The 21,704-nt window shown below is 39.6% G+C and overlaps 1 protein-coding gene across 3 annotated transcripts in view; it reads left to right on the forward strand.

Annotated features, from left to right (window-relative positions):
* Nucleotides 1-21,704, forward strand: part of ZPLD1 (zona pellucida like domain containing 1) — a 94,069-nt gene that overhangs the window by 36,325 nt on the left and 36,040 nt on the right. For 2 of the 3 annotated variants that reach the window (XM_085072599.1, XM_085072590.1), the window contains exon 3: nt 593-713. The gene's annotated coding sequence lies outside the window, so the exon portion shown is untranslated. The remainder of the gene's footprint in view (nt 1-592; nt 714-21,704) is intronic. The other variant, XM_085072582.1, reaches the window with a different exon arrangement.

Consider the following 21,704-nt stretch of genomic DNA (forward strand, 5'->3'; position numbering starts at 1 on the left):
AGAATCAGTGTGTGGAGACTTGTTGCTCTCTTGGTGTGACTGTAAGAGTTTAAGGAGATAAGATCCCCTGCAGAGCTCCTTCTGCAATGCCTTTGCACTGCTGTCCATCCCCTGTGTGCCTCTGCCCTCAGCTCTTGCAAGCACTATTTGTGACAGACTGATGAACAGCCAGGAGAGTAACCTGTGAGCAAAGGCTGGCAACTAAACTCCTGCCCTGGGGCTTCTGCTCATACAAGATTGGAACTTTGAGCAATAATAACAGAGACTCCAGGGTCCTGTGTGTCCCCCACCCCCCCAACTTACGCATTGTCTCTGAAACACTGAAAAGAGATTTCTGGGGCCTTGTCTGAAACATGCTTTCCCTCCTGTCCGTTACCCAGGTACTGCTATTGTATGTGTATCAATTTTCATCTTTCTTTCTGTTTTGTAAACCCCCTTTTATTAAAGGGAATTTCTGCCTGTCTCATCTTATAGATGTGTGGTGGGAACCAACTAGCCTTTTGTTCTCTGCAGATGGAAGGAATATGACACCAATGTTCTTTTCTGGTATGTTACCAAAATTAACATATTTCCTTCTCTGCCTCTTCCACAGCGTTAGAAGAGTGATGGGAGTGATTTGCCTTGCTTCTTTAAATATGTGGCAGGAGGCATCAGGGAGAAGTATATAACTGCATGTTCTGCAATGGCACAAAGCTGAGAGGAAAGCTTCAAGGGTAATGTTCTGTCCTTAATCTAATAATGTTCCTTGTTCAGTATTAGTAGAAAATGACTCTTTCTGCATTCCTTCATATTGCTCTATAATAAACAACAGCACAAAACTGAAAATATGAAGTAATTTAATGAGTTCAGGTTTTGTTACAGATAATGGATAACTATGCACAGGAGGATAGTAAGTCTTGAATGACAGTTTTATTTGATTACCAAGCCTGAATGCAATGTTCCACGGCACTGCTTTCCCGTAGCGCTGTGTCATGCTGTAGCAAGTCTGATTGCCCCCAGATCTGACTGAGCAGCTCTAATTCTGTGGCCTCCTGTCTCATCAAATCTGACAGAATATGCCCCAGCAGTGTTTGGGTGGAACGTCTGGAGAAGATTTATGTGTGATAGGGACAAGTCCTGGTGACTCACACCCATCATCCCCACCTAGTCCAAACTGAACCAAAGTCTCTGAGATAGTGCTAAGAACATTAAGGTTGGATGCAGTTTCCATTTTCAGGTGTGATTTACTGCTCAGACTCAGGCCAAATAATGAGCCATTAAAGTAGAGTCTGTGGTTTCACTTCTTTTATTATTTTTGTTAAGTAAGGTTTTTATCAGGTATTCTCACATTGTCCCTTGGCTTCATTTTAATGATCAGTGAAATGTTTTCTAATGGAGTAGAAAGATGGCAAAGTGCTTTGCTGTATTAAATGTGTCTTTTTGTTGGAAAGTCACAATTATTAAATAATCGTTTCTCAGACATTGATAGGCAGATGGAATCTGTTTCTTCCTTCTCTTGTGCCCATTTTTTCCATTCAGCCTCTTACAACAGTGCTACTTTGGCAGGGTGACTTTGAGTAAAACCAGAAGACCTTTGCCAGCTTTCTAATGAAGCACTGACACTGTCCTTTAATCCTGCCCTGAGAGAAGTCATGGTATTTTGCTTTTGCTTGATAGGAGGCAGCCAAATGTTGTGACATTTTGTGATGTGCAGGAGCTGGGAATGAGATTTTGTCCTTAGGCACTGAATTAGTTAACTGTTACATTTGTTTGTACTCAATAAAGTTCAGTCCTGATTTACTGAACATCCAAGCCGTGTGTGTCAAGTTTTTTTTATTCCTCACAGGCACACTCTATGGGTGTGGATGGAGTTGCACTTCAGGTAGTTTGCTGTTTTCTTTGTGGGGATTGCCAATTTAAACAAAGATTGTATTGCACATATTGCCTTGTTGGGTTTGTTCACAATTTGCTGGTTTCAATTTTTAGATGTTTTTGTAAGATCTTGTTTTTTTATTCCTACATTTACACATATTTTGAGGAGGTATGAAGTTAAATGGGTTTCAAATTATGTGTTTTGATTTTTTTTTTCCTTGTAGTACCTCTTTGACAGAGATCCCAGAACAGCAGGAACTATTTCTCAAGTAAAAGATAAATTGCTGGGATGTTCTGTGCTAAAGATTGAAGCTATATAATAATGCTTTGCTGGGACACCACAAGGACAAAGAGCTTGCTCTTTGCTAGAGAGGAAGATTTGAGACTGGAAAGCTCATTTGGATATGATCCTAACACCATTGTTGAGTCATAAGACTGCAGTAAAAACAGCATTGCATCAGCATCAAGTCTTTCAAAGTGTGCTGTGAATGGTCAAAACAGGGACTTCTCTGTATCCCAACCAATGGATAAAATTTATTTTGACTTTCAAAAGGCTTTTGTTATACACATTCATAGAATATGGCTGAGAATTCTTGGGTAAAGTGTGAGAGGAGGGGGCCCTTTGAGAGAAGGAACAAAGGCTGAGAATAAATAGCTAATTCTCAGTGTGCAGGGAGGTTAATAGTGGGGCAGAGCAGCTAAGATCTTGAAAGGAGTACTGGTAGAGAGAGGGAGATCAGAGAAGCTGTTTAAAGAGTCCATCACCTACTCTTTAACATCTTATTCACCACTGAAGCTAACTTATACATCTAAGGAAACTTCTTTTGTCTCCCTAATTAGACTGAATGTTAAAAAGCAGCTGGAACTTCTGCAGCTAAACTGAGGCAGAGTAGATGAATATTGAGATGTCAGAGTCCTATGAAGGCAGTATAAATATAATGCCATGAGGGCACTTGTAAGGCAGAGCTCCTGACTTCTCTCAACACTTGTGAAGAGAATACAAATTTGCAGGATTTGGTTCATGTTTTATAATACTAGACAAGGCACTTAAATATGGGAAAAGTCAGCTAAACTTTTTATTTGCCTTTAAAGTAGGTGTTTCTATAGTGTTAGGACCAATAACATCTCTTGAGAGAGACCAGCTGTTTTATTGTGTGTTTTACTAGTTGATTTATTTAGATCACATCAGTGCATTTAGCCAGCCAGTGAGGGGACCAGTAATATGCAGCCTTTGGATACAGAACTCAGATGTGAATTTTGCTCTAAGGAGCTGTAAGTCAACCTGAAAAAAAGATGAGCATCACCTTTTTTTTAATCCACTTCTGTGGATTTCTCTAATGTGGCTTTTTTTATACATAATGAGGCTCATTTTTGCAAAATGCTGTGTTTGGATTATGCATGTCGTGTGTTTGGGGAGAGGAGATAAGGACTGGAATGAAGTAAGGAACAGAACCTGATGTACTTCTGGTCCCATTAGATTTGAATGATACTTATTAAGTCAAATATTAGGCCCCAATTTGCTTGACAGAATGAGCTCTGTATAGTAAGGCTCTCTGCTATATATCCCTCAATGTCCTTATTTGCAACCAGCTATTAATGTACTACAGTTGAATAAATAACACCCAATCGGAGATTTATCCTGCAAATGGAATCTTGTTTCTCTGCTTTGGAAAATCCATGAGCAGTACAGTTATCCTGGCACCAAGAACTGTTTAAGGGTAACACTTGCTTTTTGTAAATAAGTACTTTAAATTCTTTTTTTCAACCATATCCGCTAGTGTGAATCAGTAGCGTAAACATATTGGAAAGTGAATGCAAAAGAAATCCATGTGGTCAAAGGAAGTCTTCTGCATATTTATATTTAAATGTGTGTATGTATTAAAATTTTGTGTATTCACTCAGATCTTAACTGATCTTTTACTCAGGGGAATTGCAGAAGTTATTGCATGTCTGCAAGGTGTTTGGTAATATGTTGCCTAAATTAAAACATACTTTGGGAACGGCGTATTTTTACTTAACCTGTATATTTTGGGTCAGAAACTGTATCCAGAATGCAGCCAATTAGAGATTGCCCTGATGATGTAATGGTTGCCTGGGGAAAGTGGGTGGAGGTGACAGAGCACTGCAGGTACTCCACTCTATTGTCTGCATTTCATCACAGATTTTAATCAGCTCTTGCTGCCCCCTTTTTCTCTTACAGCATCAAACTGATTTTGGAAAAAACAAGTGTTAAGCCAGGAAGAAAAATCCATTCTTTGCTCTTGGAAGGGTGACAGTGATGGCAGATGTGATTGCCTGTGCAAGTGCAGGTAGAATTTCTCTTACATGGCCAGATTTGCCTATAGTTAATAATATGATGGGGGTAGGTCATGGCTACATTTTTTCCATTTCACTTCAAGGGATTAAATTGTGCCCACTGAAACAAAGTGCACGGCTTCCCCAGAGGAGGCAGGATATGGCCCTGAGTGTTGGAGGAGATGGTATTTCTTGTGAGAATGTCAGGCAGAAAGCCACAGGAGCTATAAGTGTTGATTTTTAAAATCTGGATTTCACGGTTTAGGTCCTGTGTCTAGGAACCTGCAAAATGGACTCCTTTTCCTCTGGGTGTTGGGTGTATAAGGTGGATGTGTAATAGGTACAAACAGCACTGGCTTAGAGGTAAAGACAGCAGGCTTTTATTTAAGTCCATCCTTAAGCAATGCATGAGAGCATCCTTAAGCATGGAGAGCAAAATCAAGATATTCAACAGTGTCTTTGCAATTAAGCAACAAGCTGAGTTTTATCTTAATTGTTAAATTTCCTTGACTGTAGCTTTGAGTCACCTGCTGTTACTTTCCCTTGGTTCTGTTGCATATGGATACGGTATCTTATGCTAGAATAGCTGAGTATTCTGCTAAAACCATCTGATCTGTATTATAGAGAGCTGACACACATCAGAATACTGAGTTGTGTCTTTGGTGCCAGTAATCTACACAACCCAACAGGCTGTGACTGCATTAAATTGCTATGATTTTTGACAGAAGAGACCTTGTTTGCATAAATCCCTTGAATACCGATGGGAGTGTGATTACAGCTTTAACAAAGGGAGAGGTTGAATACAAATTTGGGAGGGCCAGAAAGTGTTTAGTATCTCTTATTGTTTTCATCAGAATTCTAAATCTTATTCATGCAGATGACTCTGATCTTTATATCAATGCACAAAAAGAGAAGAACAGAGGAGCAGAAAGACTCTTCTCTTTTGACTGAAACACTGATTTTGTTATCGTGTTACCAATGAGGGTCCATTTGGGATATTATTCAAGCACAGGGATCAGTGCTGGCCTTTTGTAAGAGTCCTTAAATATTTGGAATACATTTGCCCTTGAGGGAGATAACCTACTGCAAAAAAGTTAGATTCAGACGAGGAGATAGAGAAGGTGGGATTGTGCTTTGCACATTGATGCTTGCTGGCAGAGCCGTTCTGCCTTAAGCTTAAAGCTACCTGCATTCTTTTGTAGCCCTCTATACTTAATAGCTGGGTTCTGCTTTCTGTGTCAGGTTTTGTTCCTGAAACAAATTGGCAATTAGCCACTGGCTGAGGCAACAAAGCGTACTTGTTTGGGATAAATGTGGTGATCGGGATGTCTCTTGCTATTTGGTTTCTTTTGAGATCAAAAATACCTGGTATGTGGGGTTTTTTTAACCAAAAAGGTTAAACAGACTGCTTATTATACTTAACATACACATTCAATTTTTTTTCTATACCACTTATTGTCTCCTGTTGCTCCAGGGGTGGCAGGGGTGCCATCCAGAGGGACGTGGGCAAGCTTTGGAAGTGGCCCTACGAGAGCCTCATGAGGTTCAACAAGACCAAGTGCTAGGTGCTGTGTCTGGGTTGGGGCAGTCCCTGACAGGAGTACAGAGTGGGAGAAGTCATCATTGAGAGCAGCCCTATGGAGAAGGAGCAGGGTATTTTCATGGATAAAATGCTGGACATGAGCCAACATTGTGTGCTCAGAGCCTAGAAAATGAACCACATCTTAAACAGCATCAAAAGTAGCATGGCCAGAAGGTGTAGAAAGGTGATGCTCCCCCTCTACTCTGTCATTGTGACACCTCACCTGGAGAACTGCATCCATCTCTGAGGTCCTCAGCACAGGCAAGATGTGTGAGTCCAGAGGAGGGCTGGAGCACCTCTCCTATGAAGAGAGCCAGAGTTGGGATGGCTCAGTCTGGAGAAGAGGTGGCTCCAAGCAGATATCATTGTGGCTTTCCAGTACCTAGAGGCAGCTTTAAAAAAAAAGAGGGAGAGCAACTTTTGACATGTGCAGAGTGTGATAGGACAAGGGGAAATGGTTTTAAACTAAAAGAGGAGAAATTTAGACTAGAAGTTAGGCAGAAGGTCTTTAATCCGATGGTCATGAGGCACTGGCGCAAGAGAACTTTTCCATGAGAGAACTTTCCCATGTAGCATATAGATACAGGATTTAGATGCCCTTTTCTAGTTCTGATCATTGTTTGCTTAAAGTGGTGTAAGAACAGTCTTGACTTCCTGTGTGCAAAATGACTCTCCATATAGGCAATGTAATATTGTACAGACATAGGTTTTCCCATGGACTTCCACAAATGAATTGGGTCTATTTCTGTATTTTTTTTTCCTGCTTATCTTCGTTTTCCACCTTTCCAGGCTAGAAGAACTGCCAACATAGGACATTTCTTCTTAAAGGAATAAGATCTGAGTAATTAAAATAACCTTTTTAAAGATTACCATGGGTCATTAAATAGCACCGTAGAGAAAATAAAAATATAAGTAGCATTATTGGTTTATGCTTTCATCAATACATAGTGCCTTGGAAGTGAGCATTTAGGTCATCTGTTTTGACAATCCCAAAGAAACAGTTGTTAAACAAATGTTCCTAATCAATAATGCAGTGTTTCTAGGAATACCTATTTAATTTAGTTACCTTTTTTGGCGCCAGGTGGATGGACTACCATAGGTATCAGCAAAAAAAAACTCATGTACTGTAAAGGAGATACAAATATTATTGATCTTATCCAGTTCCTCCAGTGCATGTGCTGCTTTTTACCTTCATATTTTCTCCAGTGTCAGTCCCATAAATGCTACCAGGGGATCACAAGCACAGGAACAAGAATCCTTGCAATGTGGATTGTCAGTCTAGCAGCAGGGTGCAGTTATGTGTTTTGTTGTCCAGGGTTGTTTTTGTCGTAACACTGACAAAGATGGATACTTGGCAGTGCTCCCGTGAGCTCCAGCTGATGCAGATGTTCCTACATGAGTATGGGCAATGTAAAGGACTGGAGTGTGGGTTTGTGTGATGCCTGTGTGTGGTGTGACTGAAGGTCATAGGAGGGGTGGGAGCTGAGAAGAATAACCCTGCATTTATCTGTCTTTCCAGTTCCTTTGTCTGGAAATGAAATCCTGTTGTCTTTAAGTGCACTTGCAGCTGGGGAAGAAGTTGGACTGCAGCACTGTGCCATGAGGACTCTTTGTGGTTGCACAGGTTACATGACAGCAGTTTGACACAACAGCTGTTGCCCTCACTGGTCACATGATAGATTGCTGTCCAAATATTTCACTGTATTAATTCTAGACCCCTGTAAGAGTTGTTCTGTGTGATAATCCAAATCAGAATGATCTTTAAAATTCTTCTTCTTCTTCGCCTTCTTTTTTTTTTTTTTTTTTTCTTTCCAAATAGATGTTTCCAACTAGGGAGATGTTGGTGTCCTTTGTTATATTTAAAAAAAGGAGTTAAAAAAATTAGGAATATTGAAGTAACCTAATGCCTTGCTGCTCAGTTAATGCTGTCTTTTCTCAGATTACTTCAGAATTAAGATGATGCTGTTTCTAAATGGCTTTCTACTTTACTGGAGTTATGAAAACTGGAGTTTTAGTGATATTTAAGCCCAATACCAGCTATTTGAAAGTTCCTAGTTTTGACTTTCTTGCTATACAATGATGTGGCTAAAATAGACATATCTGAGGTTCATTCTGATTCCCAGTAGACCACTTATGTCCTAACATACCGTCACCTATTCCATATCTTGGCTCTTATTTGGGGCTCCCATTAAAGGAAGTCAGTGAAAACTTGCCACACTCCTCTAGCATCATATGTTGGCTTGTGTAGCACACATTTATGAAGGGAATTCTCCACTTTATATTTGATTTGCTTTCATAGGAATTGGAGCTATGCATAGCATGTGAAGCCTAGATCCTAGCACAAAGAAAGAAATGAAGTCCCCATGGCCAGCATTCGTTCCTCTCTCATCTTCCATCTTCATCGTTTGCAATGTAACTCCTTCCACACATCTGATTAATACCCACTCTTTGAAAGTTGAATCTTTCAGATTTTCAGCTCTTTATCTAGAAAAAAAAAACAGAGCAAACAAAGTGTCTTGAAATTCTAAAGCACTGCTCTTGGTAGCCAAAAGTGGCCAAATGATGGGCATCAATATTTAGCTTGCTAGGGGAGACTGATGTTGTCTGTAGGCAGAATGTAATCAATGATTAATGTATTTTTCTTGTGTGCAGAGATTGGGATTTCCTGAACATATGGAGGTTAATTATGGGAGATGTTGAAATAAATAAAAAATAGCATACAATCATCACCACTGGTTCATGGAACAAATGGTACAAATGATGTGCTGGATTCTTTCCCATTCAAAGTGGTTGATTATTAAATTTAATTACATACTTGATTCACCTTCAGGTTTTATGGAGCAACACTTTTAATAGGGAATAAGTATATAGCAGACATTCCGTTACTTGAATTTGTCCAGTTTTCGATTTGAAATGTTGCTTGTATAAGCCCCTGTTAATAGGCATGAAAGCAGACATTTGTTTTATTTAATTTTCCAAATGTTTGGTGAAATCAGTGGATGTGAGGATGTGCTTCAGGCCAAAATGTGACCATCACATCCAAGCCAAATGTGAAGCTTGAAAATCAGCCGTGGAGAGAAAACATGGTTTGGGGTTTGCCTTGCAGGGTCCCTGCTGCATTATAAGTACAGTGTTGCTCATTTGTTTCCTTTTTGTTTTCCCTGTGAGAGCTTGCAGAAGGGCCCATCTTGCCAGCTTCTTGATGGGGCTTTAGCCTGGCACCTCTGTAGATTGAAGATATGCATCTGGCCTGATTCCCACTAGCTAATGGGAAACAAGACTGCTGTGGGTCTCAGCCCTGATAATTCAGGTTCTAAGTGCCTGTCTGAATCCAGTGGTTATCTTCCCAGTTCTGAGTCTCTGGGCTAGGATCCTCCTGTGGAAACAGTGTGCTGTCTGCATCTACTTTGGCTTGCACTGAGTTGCATGAGACCAGCAGGGAGAGTGGGAGAGCTGTGAAAACCTACTTAGAGAGGAGCTCTGGGGGAAGGAAATATTGTCCTCTCTTTGCAAGTGGCTTGAAAAGCCTTGGGAAAGACCTTGTAAAAGTGGGCTTTGTCTTCTTCTGTGTTTAGGAGTAGGAAAAAGGAGGGGGAAGGAAGCTGTCCTTTGCTCTGACTGTTGGAGGGGGAATGCAGCTCATAAATAATGAAACATGGAGCACTCAGGTGAGGTGTGACATAAACACCTTCCTCTGTCTATCTTGCAGCATTGTGGATTTTTGTTTTACTCCTAAGGAAAAAGGGGGAAAAGACCTGTAGAGGTGCAAATATAGTACAGCCTTCACACCTTGCAGCAAGTAGTTATGGCTATAGCACTTCAGGTTACAAAAAGGCTGTGTCATTGCTTGCTGGCGTGTGGCACAGCTATCATTTATTTCTCTGCTCGGATAGGGCTGTCTCATCAATCAGTGCTTGTGCTGCTTGTCCAGGCTGGGAGAAAAGTATTGTAATAATGACAATAATAATAGCAACCATAATAAGAGGGCTGCTGGAAGACCATGATGGTCCCTCCCGTTGAGAGTGCATTGTAAACATATTGACAAATGAAAATGTACTTCAGTCCATTTAGTGCTCTGTTTCCCTGAGTACATTTTGATGATATAGGATTGCCACGTCTTGTGTGGGGCGGGCAGTTCCTTCATGTTTTGTTCCATTTATATGTGCTGTAATTGTGAAGTGGGAATGGAATTTCAAGTTGTCTCTCACCTGGGATATGAATCTTCTGCTCGGTGCAGCTGAATGCACACATGCTTGTTTTCACAGCACCAACAAATTACATTAAAAGAGTGCTAAGGCTGTGAAACAAGTGTGGAGAGGAAGAGATGAGGAGTGAATCTCCAACCCGGTGATGTGGGATTTAAAGGAATATCAGGCTACTGAACCACACTCTTCTGCTACTCAGCAGAAGTTTAATACTGGGGGATATGTTTCTGTGTTTATTTCACTGTTTGAATGGATTTTCTCTGGTATTTAATGTCCTATGTCAGCTGACACTGGTGGGCTGGTGTTTCTCTGGATATTCTATGCTTTCTTATTCTTTGAAATAACAGAAAGCTAATACCCTTATGGAATGAAAAGGGTGTGTAAACAGTGGCTGCCATGCATAATAAACACGTGTAAATTTATTAATAAAAGCTTTACTTGATTTGTATTTACATTGTGTAATCATATACAGCTAATCAATTTACGTAATTGGCTATTTTCAACCATGTATTTGCATGTAAAGAAATACATACTCTTTACTGACTGCAGTTTAGGTTTTTTTAAATAGGTTGTATTGTGAAAGGAACCTGAATATAAAGAACTTGGCCTCCAAAATAGCTGCTTGAAAATGTGGTGATTCTTATCCAAGAAATTTAAATTTAAAATAATAGTACCTTTCTAGTTAATGCAGCTGTTGGAATTCTGTCTGGAGCTGATGTTGCTCATGGCACATGTGATATTTTTTGTACAACTCTAACGGTGTTTGGAAGATTCTGTTTTAAGAAAATTTAATTATCTGCCTTCTCTTGTGAGGCTACTAGTGTAAATTGCTGTATTTCTACCATATGGAAGTGTTCTAAATACAGTTTTACAAATGGACAAACAGTATAGCACTGTAAATTAGGCATTTGACCGCTGCTTTTTGGTTTACAGAATTAATTTTGAGGCTTTTCAGGGCTTTTCTTTGCATTTTGTAAGCTTATCGTTTTCATGTATTCTGCCTGCTTGAGAGCACAGTTGTTCCTAGAAGTTAATGGAATTTAAACAAGAACAAATGCAGTATGATTTTTCTTGTTAATTTTCCCAATTCTATTTCTAGATAAAGTGTATCAGAATTCAGGATATTTGTTCATAATATATTTAGGTTATCTGAGCCTCAAGTATTTCGTAATGAAGTACAATTTTTTTAATCAGTTTTTTTTGTCTTGTCTTTTTCATCTCTAAGAACATGAATTTTGCTTTCCTTTTGTAATTATTTCCTTTTATTATTGTGTTTGAAGTCTTATCTCTTCTATAGAGCTGAAGCAATAAATAGCTGGTGCCTGAAAAAGATTTGGAGTAAGTGAGTGCTGCTAGATCCGGCAGACAATGCTCTGTTGCTGTAAAGACCAATCAGTTTTATAATCACTTTGTCAGCTGTTGAAAATGTGATGCTGTGGTTTGCAGAGTAAATTTAAATAGGGCTAAACATTAAATTCTGTAATGCTTCTGAATTAGTTTCAGATTCTAGGGGCAGAAGCAAAACCTGTAGGAAGACATTCCTGCTTAGGCCTTTCCCTTTCACAAAGGAGGGCTGTTCCAAACAGAAGTCATACTTATTGCTAAAGTCTGAGCTTTGTTAGACTAAGTTTTGCCTTGAAATAAAAAAAATTTCTCTTGCTGCTTTACGTCACATGCTCTTGTTTTCATCTTAAATGATGCCAACTGATTTTATTTGTTTTCGGTTTTTTGGGGCCAGTGTCATGTTCAGTCCCTTCAAAATCAAGATATTTTCTCTGATCAAATATGCTGTGTTCTGCTATTTGTATCTTTGGCCACACTCAGCTTCTCTGCTGATTTGGAACTTAAATCAGAGACATATGCCACTGGTGAGGTATGACTAAATGTTTTGCGCCTTACACCACTAATAATATATGAGTAAGCACTATGTGTTAGTGTTCATCTAGTTACAAATTTGATATTGATCATGGGAATATTTGTTTGAATATTGTACTGTTTAGGATAGCAATTTAAGGAGACTTTAGTTCTCAAAACTGATTGTGAAAGATTGTGTGCAAGATTGTATGAAAGTGAGGGCTTTGTTTCTGTACTTGTGCCATTTATGTAAGGTGAATAAATTCCTGAATGCTATAGGGAATGCATAGATCAAACCCGCTTTTGACCATTGATCCAAAACTCTGATTACTGTTTGATTTTCTTTTCTGCCAGCACTAAGATTACAAAACAAAGTAAAAGAAACCCAGCAACTGTTCAAGCAGGAGTCAGAACCTGAAATAGAGCAGGGGAGGCTTTCTGTTCTGCTGTACAAAAGCTCAGGCTAGAACATTTCAGGGATTCCTCTGGCCTTCAATATTGATGTGAAGTTAGAAGTCAGATTTATGCTACTCTGAGACTGACTTGCAGCCTGGAGAGGGAACATACAAATGTTTCTTATTGTGGTGGAGATACCAGTAACTGAATTCATGCTATGAAGCATGATACAGACAGCTCAGAACTTTGGTTTTGGTGTTTGTAAAATCTGATGCTGGTAATTTTTCTGCCTGCCACTGCCTTGGTGGTTCTACACTTTGGTGTTTGCAGGGTTTAGAATAATACCAGTTTTCATAAGAGGTATATTTGCTGGTGGTGTTTTCCCTCTGCTGTGCCTTTGCTTTATTGGAGTTTGCTTTTTCCTGGAAGCATTTAGTGGCAACTCCAGCAAAGAGGCTTCTTGGCAAGAACACTTGACACAGACAAGGTACAGTGTCCCTGTTTAACTGGTTCCTGAGTGCATTTCCATGGCCCTGGCATAGGTATTTTGCAGCTGAATACAAATGGATGATAGAGTATTTCATCTGGGGGCTGGTAACTAGGGTGATTAGTAAGCATAACAAGGAGTCCATGACATTGATGTGTTTATATCCTTCTGGCATAGAGATGACAAGTAAGAATATTTCTGGTTATTCAATAATCTGTTTTAAGAAATCAAAATTAAGAGTAGCTAATTCTTAAGTTGGACTTTTGGATGGTTGATAAAACCAAACATTAGTCACAGTCTCAGAGGTGAAATTTTTCACGTTTGCTTGATGAGAGGAATAAGCAGCTCAATTTTGGGAGCTGGCCAGCTGCTGTGTAATGCTCAGTCCATGGAATGGGGAGCTCCTGTGGCTCCCATGCATGAGCAGCCCATGCATCATGGGCATGTGAGGCTGGCTGCCTTTGAGGGAGGCCTGGATAGCCAGCTTCAGTGAAAGGCAGTAGGAAACCAGTCTCATTTCCTTGGATGTTGCTGAAAAGGAAGGTCCATGCCTGTGGTTGATGGGAGGAAAATCCCCCTGTCCCAAGTGTGGCAGCCCAGCCCCAGCTCTGCTAGTCTGGGTGAGCACAATGGCATCACTGCCTGGCTCACAGCAGAGTCTGGAAGGAGCTCTTTGTGCTCCTGCCTGTGGTGCCCAGAGGGGCTTTGGATCTGGTTCCTTTTTTGCCTTGTCCAGGGCCACTGATGGACCCCATGACCAATTGCCTATTGTCCCCAGACCCTGGCACTTGGTGCTAAGGGCCACCAGGGCTACTGACTTGCCTTGCCCTGGTGAGCAGCTGGCCCTTTGCTGCTGCCCGACACTGGGTGACTCGAGTGCCTGAAGATAGTGTGTGTCTTTGTCAGTGGTTTCTTAAGGAATCAGGTCCTGGAAACCACAGTGTTTGATTTGCCTGGTTGTTTATCTAGGGTGTTAACTCTAGGGGGGAAATAATGTTAGTATTTCTGGTAGCTTGTGACAGAAAATATCTCTTGATATCTTGCTTGCAGAGCATAATGAAACAATGCCATGATGGCTCAAGACCTTTAGTACTATAATAACTGTGGTTTTCTGCACAGCGGGGTCCAATATGTTATACATGTGCCATTTCTTTTGACAGACATACAGCACTTGAAAAAGCTGGGATTTCAATTACTCAATGCTTCTTTACAAACCTGAAATGTGCTGGTGGTATGAAAGATTTGTAGCAAGATGTTAGTGTGATATACTCAATGTGGGTGCCAGCCAGGCCAGCCAGAAAGGTATTTGCAACAATTCTACATGTAAAAACCATGAAGCATATGCAATGCTTTCCTTTGTGACAGGAGGACAGAAAGTGGCTGTGCAAAACCAGTGGTTTGTCTTGGGGTCATCACTCTGCAGGACTGTTTCACAGGTGTTGAAACAAGGCTGGGAATGGTTTGGAGTTGTTCAGCTGTAGGAAAGCACAGAGAAGCTATGATCTTGCAAAATGTTTCAGCTGGTGGAAACTTTATTTTTCCTTTTTCTATGACAATTTTAAAATTAGGGAGGAATTGTACAAGTTTTATTCATGTTACCCACGTTAATGCAACATCTCACCCTTCTGTGAAGTCTCCTGTAGGCATCTTCTGAGTGGAGAAGAAAAGGAATGGCTACATTAATGTGTTGCAGAAAAACAGGAAACTAAATTGATGGAAGTCAATGGTACGAGATTTTGTGTATCAGGGAAACACACAAACCATGCAAGTTCTGTGAACAACCTGATTACCATCTGGATGTTCTTTAGAGCTTGTGGATTCCCTTGTTTTGTGTTCTCTTGTGGAAGAAGGGAGATGCTTGTCGCAGTGACCAAAGCTGGCTCTTCCTTTCTTGGGAGAGCAGGGAACATGTGGTGGTTGGTGTGCAAAAAACAGAGGGAGATTACCTGCCTTGGTTTGCATAGTTCCATCAAATTGGCCATAGACAAAAGCAGCACTGAAAGTTGTGGAAAACCATTTGTGTGGCTACAGCAGAGAGTGATTGCCAAAAAGGAGGCAGATGATGTACACCAGGTAAAATCTTAGAAGGTTTCTGAGTTTCTGCAGTTGAGAAAGGTGACCACAGGGGGTTTACTTTCTCATGTAAATTAAAAGCAGAGATGTTCCCAAGGTGTTTGTAAAGTCTGGTCTTCCAAAGGAGACTTGGAGTACAAAAAATGCTAAATATGGAAAGTGCTGGGAAATATGAATTTTGAGGAAGGTAGTCTTCCTTAACTGCCTATACCACATTACCTTCTTGTTTCCCTCTTTTTAGAGTACTGGATTATCTTTCCAACTTCTCTGTACCAGTGCTGCTTATAGATTTTTGGGTTTTTTTGGCCTTCTATGTGTGCTTCCAAACAGTTATCATTCTGTCCTGATCTATACAAGAAATATAGGCACATCCAACCTACTGTCTTCCTACTGACTGTTTAAAAGGCCTTAGTCTGGATTTAACATGAGGTAATTTTTCTCCCAGATAAATAACTTAAAGGTACAGGTGATGAAATAATCATGTAAATATAAGGCACCCTAATTTAGTAGAGCCACTAAATCTGCTTCATCAACTATTTACTAGGATATTATGAATACATACATGTATGAAAATAGACTGAAGCTTCAACTAAGTATCTGCCTAAGTTTTTCCTGATATAAACATCTAGATAGAAAACTTAAGTGGCCTGAAGTGTTATGTTGGTTGATTACCTTTTTTCTTTAGGGCATGGGAAAATTGTGTGACCTAACTGTTACTCCTATTGGTGTGTTTTACTTCCAATGCTTCTTCATAAATTTACCATGCTGACTTAAGTCAATAAATGAACTCAGATGAAACTTATTAAAAGCTAAGTCTGTCCACATCATTAATTGCATAATGTTTTATATCCCTGGAACAAGCATCTCTACTGTAAAGAACCCGCCTGCAAGGTCATCTGTCCTTGCAAAATTATGGATTATAAATCTGGTCCAGGTATTTATGCTTATAGTCAGTTTTGTTCTTCTCTTGTGCATGTTTCATAGTATTTTTTAAATGATGGCATTATGGAACCTTATTTAAGCCCAATATGAGCATTTGAGTTGTTTACAAGCTGAGAGTCCTTGTCTGGTACTATTAATGTAGATTTTTAAAATAATGAAATGCTACGGTTTACTGTGTGCATAGGAACAATGTGAGTATAAGTAGAAGTAAGTGAATTCTGGAAGTAATTACTTTCAAACATTGATATGCATACCCAGTGTATTGATCTGTGTTAATGTGATTATCTCCAGGCAGTGTCTAAGTACTGCAGTTCCATTCTGTGAAATCTCCAAGTTTTCCTTGTCATGTGAGCAGATGAGTGCACTCCTGCCATCACATTCTGTGCCTTTTTCCAGAAACGGGGGCTCTGCATCACTGTCTGTTGGCTTGCTGAGTGTTCTCATGCTCTGCTTGTACTCCTCTGGGGTGTGAGAGTATGGCTCTAGCTGGCTGGGTCGGTGTTGCCTGTTTCTTTGTTGACTTGCTGCTGCCTTCTTCTGCTCTGACCACTCTCAGTGCTCTTTGCAAGGTCCTTCATGGCTTTAGATGTTACAGCTCCTTCCTCATTCAGCACTGATAACGTTACTCTCTCCCTGTAATCAGTGATGTGTCCTGCTTAAATCTTTAAAGAATATTTTCATTACATTTCTTCCTCTCATGCCAGGGAAGAAATCCTAGCAGAGATCTCTAAATCTACCTGTTCCCCTCCCTGTTAAGGCTGTGCTGTGTTAAGGCCTGAACACATCTTGGCTGGACTCCTCATGGTCTAAGGCATTTCTCTTCCATTCCCAGAAGAGATGCTTCAAAATGCAAATATAATTACTAAGCCTTTAGACCAGATGCTATCATCTCGGTGTTTATGCAGCCTCTGGCACAAATGTAGGATTATTACAATAGAAACAGTACATAATAATCAATGGAATTTATAGAGAGTGCTTTATATAGTTAAAGTTCTTTAACCAGCACTTTAGCTGAAAGAAAATAGAAATACAAAGCTGAAAGAGAATTGAAAATGTTATTTATTTAGGAAAAATGAATTTAAGTGCAGGCGTTTTTTTTTAACTTGTGCATTATGTTGTATATTCTTTCCGTATATTATTTTTATTTCCACTTACAGTGTTTGGCATTAAACTAGACAGTAAACTCTCCAAAGCACAATTGTTTGCCTAAATGTATTTGTCTTGCAAGTAGCATGCTTTCATCTAAAGAGAGCAGGTTCTTGCATAGAATAATAAAAAACAATAGTAGTTACTTTTGTTTGGCAGTAAAGCTGAAAATTATTTGGAATGTGCAGAAAAAGTATAAAAACACTAGGCTTTGTTTATGATCTCCCTTCCCATGTGCTAGCTTAAGCTATAAGCTCCAAGTATAGTTGTGGTCTGTGGACATGCTGCTTTAAAACAGATACAAGATTACATCCTCATGCATCTGTTGAAAGATTGTTATAATCATTAGTTGTTATAGTTGTAGATTATTTTAATAAGAGTTTTCATGTACTTTACTTGGATTTTGGTTTTTAGTATTGGTAAAGTTGTTACCATGAGCTTACATCTATTTTGACATCAAAAAAGTGATTCTCTGTCTCTTATGTGGTTGTCTCGGAGGTTTTACACAGGTCCTGTTGAGAGAAGAATAATTTTTTTATGTATAAAAATATTTATTACATAAAGGAGGTTTGTGTGCATGTGTTAGGCAGATTTTTAAAATATGGTCTTCAGTTTCTGAAGCTCTGCAATCTGATATGAGCTTTCTAGCTGTCTCCAGTATTTCTTTTAAGTTAATCATAGGTCTGCAGCTCTCCTTTGCTACAACGATGCTCTTGAAGCTGTGATTTGTATTTTATGCAGGAACAGAATTGCTAAAGTTCTTGCTTCTCCTCTGTTTTGTGACCCATTGTTATTCATATGTTCTTTTCTCTGTTCTAATTTTAAAGCTGTCTGTATTCCAATTTAGCTGGAGTGTTCAATGTATTCCTTTTTATGTCACTTAAAAGTTTTTGTATCTTTTAGTGGCTTGATTTCAGAAAGAGATCTGATGGAGCCAGCTGGTTGAGAAATGGATTTCTCCATTTCACAGGAGAACTTCCCTGCACTTATTTTAGGAAAACAATCTCTTTATTTCTCCAGCACCCCGATTTGAAATGGAAATGAAGTTCCAAATGTTCTATGGAATTCAGCTTCTGAAAAAAAATCTTTCAGATGTAGCAAGTTAAAAAAAACCCCAAACTCCAATGTTCTTGTAATGATTTATTTAACATTTTACTGGAAATATTTTCAACAGCCAACATGTTAATGTTTTGGTCCCTTTCATCTGATTTTGTTTTCACTCCTCACTCAATCGTCAAGAATAGGCACCTCTACACACAATAAAGTACAGGAGACTCTCCAGCCACAGTGTGAGAATATATAGAAAAAGAAATAAAACTTGTGTTGAACATGGCTTTACCTAAAAAGCTGTGTTTTGGGAAGAGCTGTTTTCCTTGTGTAGCTGGTAACAAATGTGAGAGTCCATGGCTATCCCTGCATTGTCTCAGCCACTGCTGCTCCACACTCAGAAATCCAACAGCACTTGTGCAAAAGGCTCAACAGAGTGTGTTTTGTCCGTGTAAATATGTTGGGTATTTACCTGATTCTTGGATAGGTTTTTAAAAACGTTTGGGGTCCCCTGCTGCTGTAGCCTGGCTCCCCAAGGGTAAAGCTGCATGCTTGAAATGTGCAGAAGTTAAACACTGTCTCATCCTGCAGGATAAGCCTTCAAACCCTGTTTGGTGTGGTTAGTGTGGGTCCTGGCTCTGAGCAAAAGGGGGAAGGCTGCCTCTCACGACAGTATTTCTTTATTAAAAACAGTATAAAAATCTCCTTTTACACCCCAGACTGTCTTTCTTGGCTGTAGCCATTCAGAGTGTCCTCAGAGCAGGAAGCTTTTTGTGCTGCTGCACATAACCGTGGGCTGCAAATTGCTGTGATCTGTTATTGCTACATTTAGCAGGAACAGTACTTTTAAATCAAATGGCTTCTGAGTGGTTATCTTGATTAAAGCACTTGAATGAATAAATAATGCAGTGGACTTAATAGTAAGGAAAGAAATAGATCAAGTGAAGCTGTAATTCTTGAGAGGATATATTTTCCTCAGTTTTTGATTTTATGGATTAATTTAACATACATTTAGTCACAATTTTCTTGTTATTTTTTTTCTTTTTTTCCCAGTGTTTTCTTTTAGTGTACTAGCATATAGTTTGATCTGTTGCTATGGTACTTAATAGACAATTCTGATATTTAGCCTATGGTATCTTTCCATAATGCACAGACTAATGAAGATTTGTAAGCATTCATTTCTTCTGTTTTCTCTAGAAAAATTGCATGAAATTTAGAGTTTAAACTTTTTAGCTCTTTGCACTGGTTTTGCATGGAGGAAGATGAAATTTAAGGTGTGTAATGATGTTTTTATTTTCAGTCCTCAGATGTTGCTTTGCAGACACTTGTAGCAACAAAGACAGGACAAAATCACAGACTGGACAAAGTTTGGAGGGGACTGCAATGGGCCACCTGGTCCAACCTCCCTGCTCAAGCAGGGTCATCCCAGAGCACATTGCACAGGATTGTGTCCAGATGGGTCTGGAGTATCTCCAGTGAGGGAGACTCCACAGCCTCCCTGGGCAACCTGTTCAGTGCATGGTCACCTGCACAGGGCAGAAGTTCAGAGTATTTCAGAGAATGGCAGCTCACAGTGGGGATTAGTTTTACCAACCCAGCCACATCTGCTAAGGTCTGGTGATTGACATATCCAGCTAATGAACAAGGGAAGAAAGCATCAGCTTTGAGTCCTTTCAATGAAGGATATGGGTAGGTTGTTTCTTGCTGTGGGAGATAAACTGTGCTTTTAAAAATACATGTTTAAATAGAAAATGAGTAACAGGTTCCTTTCCACCCCCCCTCCCCATATCAATATCTGGTCTTATTTGCTTGACTGACAAGGTAGAGGGACCTAATCCTCATTTTCCACTGAAATGAGTAACTTAGGGAATGTCTAACTTGTTCAGAGATGTGATAGAATGGAAAAAAAAAGGATATGTCCAAAGATTGGAGCGCTCTCTTCCCTTATAATTCTGTGCCTTTTTCTAGAGAAAAAAAGATTTTGAAGTGCTAATGAACTTCAGAGTGCAGGATTTAATTTAAAGGAAAAAAAAACAACACCGCAACCTATTTGTTTTCTCCAAACAGCACTATTTTTTAATTACTGTACTCTCCAGCAAAAGATAAATAACTCCTGAAGACAACCAACATTTTTTTATTGAATTTTACCCTGACAAACAAATAGCTCCATTGGAATCCAACCGGGTTGTGGGATGAAGATAACTCTACAAGAGAAAATTGTGTCTGCTACACAGTAAAAAGTGATGTAACAGACAATTAATACCCAGTCAGTCTAAATCACTGGCAAGAGCAGGGTGCAATCAAATAAGCTGAAAGCACTAGAGGGTGAAAAAAGTGAGAAAGAGTTAGAAAGAAAAATTCTGTACATCTCAGTGTTAACTCGAAATACAAAATACAGAGGAATTAAAAGAACATAATGCATACAGGAGTCAGAGGACAAGACTGTTCCCTCAGACTCCAACATTTCTCCTGAAAAAATTCAGTGAGTCTTTGTAGCATAGGGCATTTGGGGATTGGTGATGTATGGGTGAGAGAGGAAAACAAGCCTGACTCATGGTAGCAAGAATGCAGATATATACATGTTTTTTGTGTGTGCCTTAAAAGAAGAAATCAAATGTCAACTTGAAAGAAAAGACCATGTTTTTAAATTCTATTATAATTTTGTGATATTTGTAAAAATTTTGGTTGCCAGGATAGAAAGCTGCCTCTGCGGTAGCTCCTCTGTTTTAATCAAGAGATCTAGCTGCTGGATTAAGATGTAGAAAACCTAGGTTTAGTGCCTCTCTAGTCTGAGATCTTTATTTCAACTTTGCTTCTCAGGATAACGGTTTAGGCACTGATCAAGAGTGTATGCTGAACTAGATCATTCTCTCCTTTACTGTAACTAACATTAGTGTCTTTGTTTAACGGATTCAGAATGAATTGGTGAGGACAAAACCTGTTTCCACCAGCCCAGGAGTAAGTTTCATCCTTAGACCTAGTGGAGTTGTCCCCAAGAGGAAGCGGGAGGAGAGATATTCAGTCTATTCTCCTATGGACTGGGCCATTGCCCTAATAGTTCTGGGGATGGAGAGGGGATGAGGACACAGACTGTTGGTTGGTAAAGCTGCAGTGATGGCAGCACAACTGATTTTGTCATCAACCTGTTACGTTTAGCTCTTTGCTATATCTGTGAAGATGCCCATGAGGGGAAGAAAATTTATTCAATGGGGCACAAAAATGCTTTCATTCTCAGCTTTGATAATGACCATGAAATATCCATCTTGAGTGGATCCAAACTCATGACCTATTTAGCTGATGCAACCATTGAACTGGTAACTCTTTCTTGCAGAGGGAGAGCTGTTCTGGCACCTGCCCCTGCTTGGTGGGAGCCTGGGGCAGAAAGGTGTTCTTGTGCTGGATGCTCATAAATGATCTGAAGACGAGTGAAAATCGATGCACCCTTGGCAAATTATGATTTGGGAGCTCATTATCTCTTTGTGAAACTCATTTTCCAGCCTACTGATTAAGCTTATAAAAGCACAGTTTTAATATGCCTCCTGCCCTGTTTTTAATTCCCTGGCTGACAGTAAAGAAAATTCTGACCAACTCTCAGGACAATTTATACTCTTCTTTTATCTTGATGGCATATTGATCCTGCTGAACATTCCTTCTGCAAAATAATGAATACGCATCTTAAATGCAGTTCATAGGGGTTGTGTAGTAAGCTTTTTACTTCCTAGGGGCAGTTTGCTGCTTTTGTATTCTGGGAGCAGGTGCAACCTAGGAGGAATGTGTCAAGGCTTTGCTGTGGAAATCTTTCTGATCTCCGTCACTCTTTTTTACT

This window comes from Lichenostomus cassidix, chromosome 1 (genome assembly GCF_008360975.1).
Source record: "Lichenostomus cassidix isolate B80296 chromosome 1, HeHo_3.0, whole genome shotgun sequence".
In the NCBI taxonomy this organism is placed as follows: Eukaryota; Metazoa; Chordata; class Aves; order Passeriformes; family Meliphagidae; genus Lichenostomus; species Lichenostomus cassidix.